Here is a 17512-nt window from a genome sequence, read left to right on the forward strand (position 1 = left end):
CTCTCATTGTAAGCTCACCCTTCTGCACATCTATCAAGGTTTGGCCAGTCGCCAATAAGGGTCTTCCCAAGATTATGAGAATCTTCTTATCCTCCTCAAAGTCAAGAATTACGAAATCAGCGAGGAAGATGAGTTTATCAACCTTGACCAAGACATCCTCCACAATACCTCGAGGATATGTAATAGAACGATCGGCCAACTGCAAATTCATATAAGTCGGTTTTGGATCAGGCAAGTTCAACTTCTTGAAGATTGACAAAGACATCAGATTGATGCTAGCTCCCAAGTCACATAAACATATGTTGAAAGACACTTTTCAAATAGTACACGGAATAGTGAAGCTTCCTGGATCTTTTAGCTTTGGAGGCAACTTCTGTTGCAGCACAACACTGCATTCCTCTGTGAGAGCAAGAGTCTCTAAATCATCGAGCTTCACTTTCCGAGAGAATACCTTTCATAAACTTTGCGTAACTAGGCATCTGCTCAAGAGCCTCAGCGAAAGGTATGTTGATATGAAGTTTCTTGAACACCTCCAGAAACTTCTGAAATGGCTTATCCAGCTTTTTCTTCTGCAGCTGCTTAGGAAAAAGCAGTGGAGGATAGATCAGTTTCTCTACTGTATTACCCTCAAGAGGAGTGTGCTGAACAGTAGTCTTCCTTGGTTCTAATTCTGCTTTCTGCTGCTCTACTTCTTCTTCAGCCCCGGCTTCTTTATTCAAAACTTGAGTTTGTTCGGTATACGCAACCTTCCCAGACTTCAAAGTAATTGTCTTCATCTACTCCTTAGCTTCCCTCTTTCTTTGTACTTCAGTGTCACTAGGTAGTGTACCCAGTTGATGATTTAACAAGGCATTGGTAATTTGTCCAATTTGATTTTTCAAGGTCTTGATAGAAACAACTTGGCTTTTGCACATAAGCTTCAACTCTTCTGTTAGATATATTTGAGATGTCATGTCTAATATGATTCATGTTTAGTTTTCAGATCTTAACAAATAGGACATATCAGGACTTACGGAAATCAGGACCTACTGGAAGTCAAAACTTAATATCAGAACTTAAGGTCATATCAGAACTTAAGTGCGGGAAGACTTTCATATAAGGAAGGAAGCTGATTTACAGTAGAAGATCGAGACTAAAACAAAAGAAGATATGCATGGAAAGAGTTAGAAGACTGGAAGACTTGTAGAAGATATCTGGTTGATATATTTTAGGAGACAGAATTATATTCCATATCAATTAGAAGTTATCTTGTAACTGTGTACTATATAAACACAGACTTAGGGTTTACACTATATGTGTTATCATTATCGAGAAGATTATACATTGTAACCAAGCAGCTCTTAGTAATATTTGTTCATCACTGAGAGAGAACAACAGTTCTTATTGTAACAGAGTTTATTCAATATACTTGCTTTATTACATACTTGTGTTAAATCAATTTGATTGTATAAACATTGTATTCAACCCCCTTCTACAGTATTGTGTGACCTAACAATTGGTATCAGAGCTTATCTGTTAACACACATACAGTAAAGATCCAAACAATCATATTTGAAGAAGCACAAACTCCAACCAAGCCCACCAAAACTGAAAAAACTCAAAAGACTCAAACCCACAGTCGATATGAGACTAGTAGGGTTCCCATACTGAGACCTTCTGAGTATCCCATATGGAAAGTGAAGATGGCTATGTTTCTGGAAGCTACAAATCCAGAATACCTTGACAGAATTTATGAAGGACCACATAAGCCTACCAAGATCTCTGTTGTAGTTGCTGATCAACCAGCAAAGACCATAGCTGTAATAACCCCAATTTTTGGAATTTTTGAAACACGGATGAATAGTAACTTTTGCTGATGATGCTGATTAAGGAAAATTATCAGACCACGCTATATAGGAGTACTGTTATGAAAATTCTAAGATCGTATTAGTATTCCATAAAGTAAATAAGTGTATGTAAAGATTGTCAGAATCCAAATTCAAACACTTTGATTTTTCCCGAAAATCCACCAGATACCGAAAGAATTGAGCATAAGGTAACATGATTAAAAGGATTTAATTCAAGGATTATAAGAGAGGATCATAAAAGGAATATAAAATATTGAGAAAGATTTAGGGGAACTCAAGTAATAAGATCTCAGGTATGATCCCTCAAACGATAAACAAGAACGAAAGTTAAGCGAACCGTATAACAGATCAGTGGTCATTAGCCAAGTAATTAGGGGTTAATCAAAGAGGTTAATGGACGATGATGTCATCACACCAACAAGAGGAAGACAAGTGTAACAAGATGACATAAGCAGATGACATGAGCATGACAAAGTGGGAAGGATTGGTTGGTTGATTGTGAGCCACACAATTTTTACCATGGTAACAATTTAATTAACAAACAAAAGGTAGCAACCAAGCCAAGGCAAAACAAATCACAAAACATAAATTAGAAGTTGGCTTTTGCTTTCCAAGAACAACAGCTCTCGGCCAAAACCAGAGTAGCAAATTCAAACTACCATATCTCCTTCAATACTCATTCCAATAGTATGTTCTATAGCTCTTTGGAAAGGTATTGAGATGGCCTACAACTCTTGTTCACAAGTCTCGTGCAAATAAGCATGGTAAGACCCTCCTTTTGACAGTTCTTTCAATATGACTTTTAGAAACTTCAAAACCTAACTTTGTGTTCTTGATTTCTTTGGAAAGATCAAGCTTGTAGGAGGCTCCCTAAGACTTCCTAGCTACTCTAATCACTCCAAGGAAGGTATAACACCTCCAAACCCTAACTTTAATTTGAGTATTATGATGGTTTTGATGGTTATAGTAAATGAGAAGCATGATGCTTGTGTGTTTAGAGTTTGGATTGGATTTTTAGTGATTTGGATGTTGAAATCTTGTTTATAGTTAATGAAACTTAAGTATAGCTATTAGTTCATGTGTGGGGTTGTATAAATTGGAAAATCTTGAGGTTTGGGGACTGATGTAGTAAGGTTTGGATGAGGGTTGGTTGTATTGTTGGTTGTGAGTTGAATGGTGGTTGTTTGGAGTGGTTTAAAAATTGGAAATCACGTAAACATAAACATCATAATGCCCGATTTTCCTTAACTGTTCTGTTCTTAATTTTACGACCCGTGAACTCATTGAAAGATTCTAACCTTTGCCATTTTTAGATAGTTCATGTTACGAGCTTCGTTTTGATATGTGGTTCGCTTGAATCCGATATACGGTTTAGGAGAAACGACCGTTTTAAGTAACGGCATTTCGCGAACGAACCATTACCCCTCGCCTTACTTTGAAACCTTGATTAAGGCCCTTAAATGACTAATTGGAGTATTAAAAAATTATGTAAAGTGGACTAGGCAGTTGGTAGGGTATTCGTAAAAGCGTCGCCTTAAAATTCGTAACGGTTAATTTATTAAAAATGGTGGAGCCGAGGGTACTCGAACGACTTATGTGATTTGTTAAGCGTAGAAATGACCATAAGCAAACGTTAGGGTTCAATTGGTTAAAGTCTAGTTTCTTAAGCGACTGTGGTTTAATTCTGGCTTATATTGTTGTTCATAGGTTACCGGACCCACTCTAAGCTTAATTCTACCCCAAATCACTCAGGCAAGTTTTCTACCCGTTATACTGTTGTTGTGATGTATATATGTATATGCATTATCTTGTGATAAGTGCCTGATTGTTATTAGCAAATCTTGCGATATATTGGAGCATGCTGATATGGTATATATGCATGTCTGTTTCGTAATCTTGATATCTAATTGTTGATTCAATTGCTTATAAGTTGCATAATACCTATGCTAGAGATAAGCAGTAGTTGCGTATACCCTTAGTATAGGGGACCCAAAGGTGAACATATTTTCTAAACCGAGAGACGATGTTCCCGAGCATATTATATATATATATATATATATATTTATATATATATAAATAGTTTTCAAAACTATTATTCGAATAAGGTTTATTTGATAACTTTATTTCACTTAATGAATATTATTTTGAATATTCATTCGAGGACTTATGACTCCGCTTATTTTATTTAATGAATATTATTTTGAATATTCATTCGAGGACTTATGACTCCTCTTATTTTATTAAATAATATTCTTTATTTTATTAAAGAATAATGTTTCGATAATCAAACTTATTTTTGATTATTCAAATAAAGATCGTACTTTCGTATAAGTATATCTTTGGTTATTTATTATTCATTTCAAGTATGAGTTTTAAAAATTCTACTTCAATTATTTTTATAAAGATTATTCTTTATGGAAATATTATTTAAATAATAATATTCAGATATTTTCTAATATATTGGGACTGATTTATTTTATTAAATCAGCATTACTCCAAACATTCTTAAAAATGTTTTCGAGTCTTCAAAATGATTTTTAAAGGTTAGGGCGGATCCCAAAACTCATTTTTTTATATTTAAGATCTTCCTTTCGAAGGGAATTTAAATACTCGCTCAAAACCTGAGGAATCCGGCTCTGTGGTGTATTTTATATTCACAACAAGGTTGCTGTTTTGATAAAAGAGTTTTTGACTACTTACCCAACACTCGGGAAGTAAAATTCTTGGAACAAGTTAATCCATTAACTGGCACCGCCTGGGAAATATCGGTGAGTTTTCTTTTCCAACTAGATACGACTTCTTGGTGGAGCCGTATCAACAAGTTTCTACTTGGGGAAAGGGGGACAAGCTTTACATTTCAGAGTCATGGATTTTATCTGAACTAGGAGTGGCGTAAGTGGTCGAGTGGCGCCGGCCCAGCCTTATTATATTGGCCCAAATGGCCTGGAAGTTCCGCTAAGACGGTCCATTCCTTAGGAGTCCAGGGTTCGGTTGACAAGTAAATCCGACTGTTCTCCTCTACATGTAGAAAATGGTGGGGTTGCACTACTGCGACTGATCATCGTAAGTGGTCTTCCTGGCGCGGCAAACTCCCGTAATGAGTTCATCATCCAATTGGATATTTCTGCAACACTACCCAGAGCACTTCGATAGAAAGGCTACGGCTAGGCGATTGTTGAGTGTTGGCAGGGTCGAGTTTTCAAAATGATGTTTTCATCAAATGAAGTATCTCGTAACTTCATTTCATTTTGATGATATTTCAAAGATTGATTTTATACAAGTTTTGTCGTGTAGCTTCATCTATGGGATGAACTATTTATACCTTGAACGGTGGTAGTTCAAGTAGTATTCGGAAAAAGATATAAGTATATTGGAGTATCTTGTAACTTCATCTTTTCAACTTATGTCTAATTAATGATTATCTTATGAATGACAAAGGTTTTCAGAAAAACGTTGAGACAAGGTTAGATATATGAGATCACCTTGCAACGATATTTTTATACAGTTATAAACTAGAACTCTGTGTATATTATACATGTCAGAGGATTTCAAAGATTGTGAAAAGTATATATGTATATATATACTGAATATTTTGCGACTTGGTCGCGTTAAGATATCAACTTGGTTCAATTCTTCTTGACCAAGACTTTCATGAGTGCTATGAGAATGCTCATATATTGTTATTCATTATACATATTATTTCGGTGGGCTTGTTGCTCACCCTTGCTTTCTTCTTTCATAACACAACAACAAATATACAAGATGAACAGGATCAAGCTCCCAATTCGTGAGCAGTTAGGAAACGTTCCGCAGTTTCCTGTAGGCGTTGATGCCGTTGTAGCTGAGGTAGGAACTACCAGTAGGCTAGGCTTTCAACTTTTGTTGTACCGGAGTTATGTATCTATATGAATTGTAATAATGGCAAAGAAATGTAAATTTATTCAGAAACCCTCTTGAGGTGTAATGGCTTATAATGTGGAATAAAATGACTTGTGTTATTTTTGGTATTCATCTCTGAGACTATAACTTATGGCATGTGTGTGTATATTGTGGGGTCACAGTACGGAGTAGTTGATTGTTTATTAAGATTAGGTGTTATTAAGATAAATGGAACTCGTGACAACCCGGATCCCCGACCCCGGATTTGGGGGTGTTACAGAAATGGTATCAGAGCTAAGCGTTATAAACCTCAGAGATGAAGTGACGTTAAAATAATAAGTTCACTAAGATAAATAAGAACTCTTGCCAAGTTCATAGTCGGACTACCTAACGTAGTACTGACAGTTAAAACCCTTATGGGAACCCTTATAAATATCGTGATAGGAGCGTAGTTCCTTATCGTATATGGTAGCGAGACTCCGAACCCTGAGGTTGAGGAGCAACAACGCGATGATGTTTTTAGTTATTGGAGATCAGATTGTGGATCCGATAGAGCGTCCTAACACGGGACCAGATGATGTTTATATTGAGGATGTAGCGGTTGAGGATGTTGTCCTAGAAGGGATTATCGCTGAAAAGGATCCTGACAAGAATGAATAAAGGACCACTGAGGAATTGATGACCATGGTTAGGGTGACTACCAGAGGTAGGATTGGCCGATCACTACAGGAGGTTCGTTCAAGTTCGTAAAGATAATATCCCCTTTAACGCGGCTTACTTATAAGACTGAGAAGTTCAAATGGATAGAGAAATGCGAGAACAGCTTTCAAGAACTGAAGCAAAGGTTGGTGACGACTCCTATGTTGGCATTGCCAGATGGAAAAGGAGATTTTGTGATTTGTAGTGACGCTTCGCATAAGGAATTAGGGTGCTTCTTATACAGCACAACAAGGTAATCGCGTACGCGTCAAGACAATTAAGGGAATATAAAATTCGATATCCCCACCCATGAGCTTGGGCTCGTGGCAATAGTTTTTCGCTAAAGATTGAAGGCACTACTTGTATGGAGAGAAGTACGAGATTTACACAAGCCATAAGTGCTCTAGTGCATTTTCACGTAGAAAGAGCTCAACATACGCCAGAGGAGGCGGTTAGAGCTAATCAAGAATTATGATTGGGAGATTCTTTATCATTCGGGGAAATCCAATGTGGTGGCTGATGCCCTCAGTAAAAAGGAGAGACTCAAGATGATAATGTCTTTGGGAGAGTTTATAAGAGATTGTGAGAAAATGGAAATAGAAGTGAAGGTAACCGGATCCGGTACCGAAAAGCTGTTTGAGATTGCAATACAACCCGAATTATTGGAAAAGAACATATTGTGCCAGAAAAAGTGATGAATGAAGGCAGAGAGCCAACAAATAGATAAGAGATTAATACCGAGAAAGATGATAAGGGAATAATGAGGTATTCCTACAGAATTTGGGTTCCAAATGTTCAAGAGCTTAAAGATGAGATCTTAGATGAAAGCTAGTTTGAGGAATAAGAGTTAGAGCAAACCCTGAACGTGATAGTCAGGGAGGTCGCCATCAAGATAGAAGGAACCCATAACATAATGAAGTGGAAAATGAGGATTTAAAATATGTAGGATGACCCCGATTATGAGGAGGAGGAGGGAATGTTCAGACTAAGGAAACAGAAGTCGAGTAAGGAAAGGAGACCCAAGACGGTACTCTTATACGATAATTTATGGACCTTTTTAGACAGAACTTAGACTATTATCCCCAACCACCACCCTGAGGAAATAATGCGGTGAGAAATTCTTTCAAGACCTTTAAGTCGCTAAGCTCTCAGAGTTCCAAGGAACAAGCTGACCCAGTCGAGGCAAGAGCCTGGCTAAATGAAATATAGGAATCATTTGAGATTCTAAATGATTGACGAATCACAAAAGACTGTTTTTGTCACTTACCCTCCTAAGAGAGAGGCCACCCGCTGGTGAAAGGCCAAGGAAGGCACGGAGCAAGAGATTATAATAAACTGATTTAAGTTCAGTCAATTGTTTTCAGGAAAGTACTTCCCAAAGTTATGGAGATAGTGTAAAAGCTTTAGAGCCAGAACAAAGGCAGACGAGTATGATGAATTATGAATCTAAGTTGTAAAAGTTGTCAAGATTCGTTCTGAGGACACAAATCCAGAATGGCGGGATGTTTGAAATCAAAGCTTATATTGTGTTGGTTCATGAAATAATGATAAGAGAAAGGAAAATAAAAAGAAACTGAAGTGGAAAGGAATATAAAGGCAATAGAGTTTGAGGAATGATAAGGGAGTTGGGTATGAGGAAACCCTAAAGACTCGTAGCAATAGAAATAGAAAAGTATGTAATCGTCAGGATGAGGGTGATTCACCATGAGTTAAAATTGATGGTTGAAGGCATAAGAGATACATATATTTTATCCCCTGTAAGTTGGGAGGATTCGAGGAAACCTTGAGATAGTTCGAAGGATAAATAATGAGACGCGGATAGACTGAGGAGACAAGGAAGTAAGAAATTAGGAAAATTGGATGAAGGAAGTGACCTTCAAGAATGTGAAGTGTAAGACCGATGGCTTGATACCCAGAAAGGGAGACGCCAGGTATGAAAGATATCCCAACATTGAGATGACTGTTGAGATAAACAACAAAAGTAAATAAGGAATTATTAAGAAGAAGTTCACGTTGAACACGGCCAATATCTTCCAGAACATCCCTGTTCTCATTACCAAATTAGGCAAGCAAAATGAAAAAAAAACCGTTGTTATCTTTTGGAGGCCATATGGATTGACCTCAGTTTGAATAAGGATGCTATTGTGAAATTAAGTATAGACTATCGAAGTGAGAATGATTGAATAAGGTAATCTATCAAGTATATATGACTTAATTTATCCATGGAAGAGTGTAAGTATCTTGTAAAGGTGGAATTAAGGATAAAACCCCGATAACTTGAAATGAATCCTAGGGGAATGCATAAAGGTTGGAATTTCACCCTTAATAGGGAAAACATGAGTTTTGACAGTATGAATTGGAAAGGATTAAGGTAACAACAACATTTAAGGATCAGTGGAGAAATTTTTCAGAAGTATATAGACAATGATTCTGGTATTAGTAAATGGTATCTTGATATGCCCTGTGCCTAAGGTGTACCTGATGAAGGATTTAAGGATAACCTTAGAGGTTTTACAAGGAGAAAGGTAATATTCAAAGTTCTCAAGAATAGAAATTTTGATGAAGGAAATATGACGTAATTATAATAATGCCAGGTGGGGCACGTGTTGAACCATAAGAAAGTATAGATCGATCCAATGAGGGTCGAGATTGGTGAAAACAAGAAGGACCCAAGATAAGAGACGTCCTAAGTATGATCGAGAGTCAGTCGTGGCAATGTTCACATCTAAAGACTAAGGCAATGACTTATGGAAAAATGGTAATTTTTTTTCTCACCAGGACTTAAGAGAAGCATTTTCACATAAGCAGTGATTGAAATGCGGTAGAAAATTTAGTTGGAGGTGGTTAAAATGATATTGATTGTAAGGAAATTTTACTATCAGGAAAGGCCAAAGAGGTGGCCAACACTTTAAGTGTAAGAGGACAATTATCAGCGCTCGTGCCAGAGGAATACAGTGATAATGGTTAATTCCGTGAAGGTTGTATTATGGTGTGAAAGATTGACATTCCTTCTGATGACTGTGTGGTACTCAACCGTAATAGTAGTTTGGTAAAGATTTAATTCATGTAATCGCCGTGAGCGGGCTTTCTATCTTAGAAGGTCCTATCTTGAGATAAGCCAGGAGCATGTTAAGAAAGGACTAAATGAACCTTTGAGCTTCATGTCTCCCAGTAAAGAAATATGGTTAATAATGGTATTAGACTGCTATCGTTGCTTTGATTAAAACTCTTCTGCAATTTTATCTGCTTCATGTCATGTATGTACGTCAGGATCAGGAATGTTCTTCACGAATCATGAATGGTGATTATGTTACCTCCTTAGAAGGATTCGATATGATATGAATGGACTCCGTATGGTTAGCTATTAAAACTTCATGGAAAATGAATGACTACAGTAGGTCAACGGTGGGCCATAGTAATTCATGAATGATTCTGCGAGTAATGAGCCGATTACTTACAACCGTGAGAGTTGTATTGGAATGGATGTTGAGAGTGAGTACCACTAATCGGGTCGTGGTGGTGTATAAGTTATCATTGATAGGCTAATTAAGTCGATTATCTACCTATTGAATACTTATTCCTTCTTACCAATAGAGAGTCGTATTGCTATACAAGGAAGGTTGCGGTGCAAGCATAGAATTCTAGTAACAATGATGTCTAGAATGAAATCCCTTATTTGAGTTTCAATGTCGAGGGAGTTTCAAAGGTGAGTGTTTATGAGCTCGAGCAAGAGCATGAGTCCGTAGAATAATGGACGGAATAGCAAAAAAATCTTTAAGCACGTGAAATGCGATGCTATAATACTTGATGTTGATATATATACATATATGTTTTGTTCTCCTATGACAAACCTCTATAGTTCAGAGGTAGACTCTAAGCCAGATATTTTGTGGCAGTATATTTTTTTTCATATATACAATTCTCTTCAATTCGTTCTTTTCTTTTCATTTTGTATAAGTTGAGAAAAACAACCCTTCCAGAAGGGGAGGTATTGCCGAATGACTATCTATCTATGTGATAGAAGCCTAGTAGGATACCACATGTTGTTTAATTGCTTGTCAAGTACTAAAGGCTGGCCACCTTCTGTACTAACTATGCAATAGAACAAGTGTTCATGATCATAGTGATCTCTCAATAAATTCTTTTACTTCTACACGAAGGACCAAGCTTTTGAAGATGGAGGCAGCTAGAGATGAAGTGGTACCAAGTATGGTAGTATTCGGAATGGAAACGCATTCGTGATACTAAGGTTGACGCATTTATTAAAAGGTTATAAAACTCTAGCGAGTAAAGGTATATCTAGAATAGTATTATGTACGGAAGATAGTAACGCTTACGAACCAGAAAAGGAGTATTGAGAAGCAAAAGCTATAATGCTAGAAGCTATGATGAGAGTCTGTGCAATAGACTTGAAAGAATTTGGAATGATCACTTAACGCGGATTGAGTTTTCTTACGACAATAGATCATATGTCATTATCGAGATGTCGCCTTATGAGATCCTTGAGGGAAGACAATGTCGATCTCCCTTATGTTAGGATGAAGTTGCAGAGCGCAAGATGCTCGGACCAGCAGTGGTCCAAAGGACCAGGGATATAATAGATCTAATCAGAAGATGGCTGATAGTAGCCCAAGATGGACATGAGAAGTATGTTGAATTGACACGAAAGGACAAGGAATAGGAAGTAGGGGACCTAGTGCTGTTATAGGTATTCCCTTGGAAAAGATGGATGTGTTTCGGAAAGAAAGGAAAGCTAAGCCCACGAAGTGTTGGACCCTTGGAGATATTAAGACGTATTGGGAAGTTAGCATATGAGCTAGCCCTACCCCCGAACCTGTAGCAAGTTCATAACGTGTTTCACGTATCAATGTTAAGGAAGTGTAATTCGGATGCCAGAGAAAAAGGGGCATATGAGCGCATAGAAATGCAACCAGACGTAACCTATATGGAGCAACCAGGAAGGGTTATAGATTGAAAAGGAACAAATGCTTAGGAGAAGGGTTATCAAACTAGTCAGAGTTTGATGGTAGAACCACAATGTAGGAAAATTTACTTGAGAGTTAGAAAGTGCAATGCTAAGAGAGCATCCCTATTCATTTTCTATCCGATTTCGGGACGGAATCCTTTTAAGGAGGGGAGACTGTAATAACCCCAATTTTTGGAATTTTTGAAACACGGATGAATAGTAACTTTTGCTGATGATGCTGATTAAGAAAAATTATCAGACCACGCTATATAGGAGTACTGTTATGGAAATTCTAAGATCGTATTAGTATTCCATAAAGTAAATAAGTGTATGTAAAGATTGTCAGAATCCAAATTCAAAGAGGTTAATGGACGATGATGTCATCACACCAACAAGAGGAAGACAAGTGTAACAAGATGACATAAGCAGATGACATGAGCATGACAAAGTGGGAAGGATTGGTTGGTTAATTGTGAGCCACACAATTTTTACCATGGTAACAATTTAATTAACAAACAAAAGGTAGCAACCAAGCCAAGGCAAAAAAAATCACAAAACACAAATTAGAAGTTGACTTTTGCTTTCCAAGAACAAAAGGTCTCGGCCAAAACCAGAGCAGAAACTTAAAACTACCATATCTCCTTCAATACTCACTCAAATAGTATGTTCTATAGCTCTTTGGAAAGGTATTGAGATGGCCTACAACTCTTGTTCACAAGTCTCGTGCAAATAAGCATGGTAAGACCCTCGTTTTGACAGTTCTTTCAATATGACTTTTAGAAACTTCAAAACCTAACTTTGTGTTCTTGATTTCTTTGGAAAGATCAAGCTTGTAGGAGGCTCCCTAAGACTTCCTAGCTACTCTAATCACTCCAAGGAAGGTATAACATCACTAAACCCTAACTTTACTTTGAGTATTATGATGGTTTTGATGGTTATAGTAAATAAAAAACATGATGCTTGTGTGTTTAGAGTTTGGATTGGATTTGTAGTAATTTGGATGTTGAAATCTTGTTTATAGTTAATGAAACTTAAGTATAGTTAGTAGTTCATGTGTGGGGTTGTATAAATTGGAAAATCTTGAGTTTTGGGGACTGATGTAGTAAGGTTTGGATGAGGGTTGGTTGTATTGTTGGTTGTGAGTTGAATGGTGGTTGTTTGGAGTGGTTAAAAAATTGGAAATCGCGTAAACATAAACGTCATAATGCCCGATTTTCCTTAACTGTTCTGTTCTTAACTTTATGGCCCGTGAACTCACTGAAAGATTTTAACCTTTGCCATGTTTAGATAGTTCATGTTACGAGCTTCATTTTGATATGTGGTTCGCTTGAATCCGATGTACGGTTTAGGAGAAACGACCATTTTAAGTAACGGCATTTCGCGAATGAACCATTACCCCTCGCCTTACTTTGAAACCTTGGTTAAGGCCCTTAGACTAATTGGAGTATGAAACAATTATTTAAAGTGGACTACGCAGTTGGTAGAGTATTCGCAAAAGCGTCGCCTTAAAATTCGTAACGGTTAATTTATTAAAAATGGTGGAGCCGAGGGTACTCGAACGACTTATGTGATTTGTTAAGCGTAGAAATGACCATAAGTAAACGTTAGGGTTCAATTGGTTAAAGTCTAGTTTCTTAAGCGACCGTGGTTTAATTCCGGCTTATGTTGTTCATAGGTTACCGGACCCACTCTAAGCTTAAGTCTACCCCGGAGCACTCAGGCAAGTTTTCTACCCGTTATACTGTTGTTGTGATGTATATATGTATATGCATTATCTTGTGATAAGTGCATGATTGTTATTAGCAAATCTTGCGATATATTGGAGCATGCTGTTAGGAATATGTGTATTAGTTTGATGATAAGTTAAACAAAACACTTAAGTAGAAATCTAGTGTTTGTAGCCTCAACGGATAAGACCATCTTGGCTATCCGTTGAAGGAGTAGCTTTACTTAGCAATAAGTTTAGTATTGTAGCACATTTCATTCTCTGGATTCAAGTTGTAATTCTTAGATGTTGTAAGAAATTATCAGTCATGTTGACTACTAGTGGATATGCAAATAGGAGGGCTAATTGTAAATATTTCATGCCTTGTAATTTTGTAGGAGTGAAGAAGTATCAACGGATATTGAAGACCTTCAACGGATAAGAAACAAAGCTTCAACGGATGTCTCTAATGCTTCAATGGATAATATCCATCAATGGATAAGTGCTTCAACGGATAAAGACTTCAACTGATAATGCATCAACGGATAAAGCTTCAACGGATAAAGCCTCAACGGATATGGCATCAACCGATGAAAGCTTCAACGGATGCTTAGTTCATTAGCAGTTGATAATGACAATTCACAAGCTGACAGAGGCACATGGGTTGACAGAGACAAACTGGAATGTGGAAGCCTCTAGGAGGAATCAAGAAAATGCAGCATTTCCATTCTGATGCAAACAAGGAAGTATTCAAAGATCTACAGCCAAACCTAAGTTGCATTTGATAGAGAAATGAAGAAGAAACATGTGAAGAATCTTTTTAATTGTATTTTACAGTTTTGTCTTCACTTGTAAACTTGGTGATATATAAACCAAGTAGCAGCTAGTAATTAGAGAAGAATTTTCCTGAGCTGTTTAGAAATATCCAGAGAAATCATCTAGTTTGTACTAGGAAGCAGCTGTGATTTAATTCTTTGAATCACAGATTTTCTGAAATAACACATCTCTGGTGGAACAACAAATCCACCAGAAAAGTTTTTAAGTTCTTTGTGTTCTTTACATTTGTGTTTGAATATATATCTGTCTGTATTAGCTTCAAGCAATTCACACACTTGTTCTCAAAAACACTTAGCCTTAGAAACTGCTCAAAACTTGAAAAAGTTTTGAGATTTACATTCAACCCCCCTTCTGTAAATCTCATTGTTAGTCCACTGGGAATAACACATGCTGATATGGTATATATGCATGTCTGTTTCGTAATCTTGATATCTAATTGTTGATTCAATTACTTATTAGTTGCATAATACCTATGCTAGAGATAAGCAGTAGTTGCGTATACCCTTAGTATAGGGGACCCAAAGGTGAACATATTTTCTAAACCGAGAGACGATGTTCCCGAGTATATTATATATATATAAATAGTTTTCAAAACTATTATTCGAATAAGGTTTATTCGATAACTTTATTTCACTTAATGAATATTATTTTGAATATTCATTCGAGGACTTATGACTCCGCTTATTTTATTTAATGAATATTGTTTTGAATATTCATTCGAGGACTTATGACTCCGCTTATTTTATTAAATAATATTCTTTATTTTATTAAAGAACAACTCAGAATTTATTAAGTAGTGGAAACTGGAAAGAGGGATTAGGTTATGGAGATGATAAAAGTGAGAAAAGAACTGAACAAATTGAGCCAATTGTTGTTAAACAGACTTCTAAGTCAAAGGTAAATCCTGTTAAGTTTGTAGCAAAAACTGTAAAGTCTGATTCTGAAAAGATGAAAGAATCTGTGATAAAAGTCAAAGATAAGTCAACTTTTGACAAATTAAAACAGGATAAACCAACTGAAGTCAACATAGGCTTAATGACAAAGACAGTCTATTCCCAAGCCAAAGGCAGAATGGACTGTTGAAGATATTGAAGAAGTCCACAAGGACAAGAAAGCCATGAACATTCTGTTTAATGGCCTGGATCAAGATATGTTTGACAATGTCATCAACAGCCAAACTGCTAAGGAAATTTGGGATACTGTGCAGCTTATCTGTGAAGGCACTGATCAAGTTAGAGAAAACAAAATGCAGCTTCTCATTAAACAGTATGAATATTTTCACTTTGAAGAAGGAGAATCATTGAATGATACCTTCAACAGATTTCAGAAACTATTGAATGGATTGAAGCTGTATGGGAGAATTTACCAAGTCAAGGACTCCAATTTAAAATTTCTAAGGTCTCTACCAAAGGAATGGAAGCCTATGACTGTTTCTCTAAGAAATTCTCAAGATTATAAGGACTTCACAATTGAAAGATTATATGGAATTTTGAAGACATATGAACTTGAGATGGAGCAAGATGAGCTGTTGGAAAAGGGAAAGAGAAAAGGAGGATCAGTTGCACTTGTAGCTGACAGTGAAAAAGTTGAAGCCATGAATGAGGAAAAGACAATGCCAAGTCTCAAAATTGGCACAAGCAAATCAGAATCAAGCAAGGGTAAAGAGCAAGTAGCTGAGGATGAAGACAATTCCAGTCATGATGACTTTGATGATATTGATGAATATTTGGATTTTCTGTCCAGGAAGTTTGCAAAGATGAAGTTCAGGAAAAATACAAAATTCACTAAGCCAAACAAAAACATGGTGGATAAATCAAAGTTCAAATGTTACAACTGTGGCATTAGTGGACACTTTGCAAGTGAGTGTAGGAAGCCAACTTCTGATAAAAAGAAATTTGAGCAAGTTGATTACAAAAAGAAGTATTTTGATTTGCTCAAACAAAAGAAAAGAGCTTTTCTCACTCAAGATGATTGGGCAGCAGATGGGGTCAATGAAGATGATGATATAGAATATGTCAACCTAGCCCTGATGGCTAATTCTGATGAAAATGAAACTAGTTCATCAAGCAACCAGGTAATTACTACTGATCTCTCTCAGCTTTCTAAACATGAATGCAATGAAGCCATAAATGATATGTCCAATGAATTATATCATTTGCGTGTTTCCCTTAAATCACTAGCTAAAGAAAATACTAGGATCAAAGAGAATAATGTGTTTTTAAGTGATAGGAATGTTGTGTTAGATAATCAGGTAATTGAGCTTGAAAAGATTAAACTTAAATGCTTGACCGTTGAAAGTGAACTAGAAGAAGCTGTTAAGAAAGTAGAAATTCTTTCTAAACAGTTAGAAAGTGAGCAAGAGGTAATCCAGGCCTGGAAAACATCTAGGGATGTTAGCGTTCAGATTGCCAAGGTTCAGGGAATTGAATCATTCTGTGAGGATTCCTGGAAGAAAAACAAAAAGGAGTTAGAATTAATTGATGGATTGTCAATGGATGTGGAATGAACGGATGATAAAAGTTATCCGTTGAAGGAAGAAAAGGAGCATCCGTTGAAGGCTCATCAATTAAAACAGGCAAGTAATTTTAAAAATAAAAATCTCAATAAGAAGAATGATTCAACTCTCAAGAACTTTGTCAAAGAAGGAGCTAACACATCCAAAGATGTCAGTAAGGTGAATATAGGACACATGACTTTAAATCAGCTGAAAAATAGGCTTAAGTTGCTTGAGGATAAGAAGGAAACTAAAAGAAAATCTAAAAGAAATGGGAAGGTAGGGATTAATAAACATAACAATTACACACCTGATAGGTATGCTCCTAGAAAAAGCTGTGTGCATTGTAAAAGTGTTAATCACCTATCTGATAATTGCAAATCTGTTAAAAATACTCCCATGTCTTCAAATCCCTCCATGCCTAACATGTCTATATCACCTCTGCATGTCATGTCTGTTATGTCTCATCAGAATCCCCATGCACATTTTGCAAACATGCCATATATTAATAATCCTTATTTTACTACATTTAGTATGCCTCAAATGCCATACAATATGCCTATGTGGAATAACATGTTTGCACAATCTATGCCTTATCAAATTCAATCAAATGTGCTAAATGATTCTGTGACTAACCCTACACTTCAACCAACCACATCTGAGATCAGGTTGACCCAAAGTTACCTAAGTCAAAAGATGCAGGAGGAATGAAGTCTAGGAAAAAGACTAACAAGGCTGGACCCAAGGAAACTTGGGTACCAAAATCAACTTGATTGATTTTGTTGTGTGCAGGGAAAAAGAAGGAATCTATGGTACTTGGACAGTGGCTGTTCAAGACACATGACAGGAGATTTCACCCTGCTCACAGAGTTTAAGGAGAGAGCTGGCCCTAACATAACCTTTGGAGATGACAGCAAAGGATTCACTATGGGATATGGCTTGATTTCAAAAGAAAATGTCATCATTGATTAAGTTGCATTGGTTGATGGTCTCAAACACAACTTATTGAGCATCAGTCAACTATGTGACAGAGGGAATACTGTTTTTTTCAATTCTGAAGCCTGTATTGTCACAAGTAAAAAGGA

Source organism: Apium graveolens, chromosome 1 (genome assembly GCF_009905375.1).
Source record: "Apium graveolens cultivar Ventura chromosome 1, ASM990537v1, whole genome shotgun sequence".
In the NCBI taxonomy this organism is placed as follows: Eukaryota; Viridiplantae; Streptophyta; class Magnoliopsida; order Apiales; family Apiaceae; genus Apium; species Apium graveolens.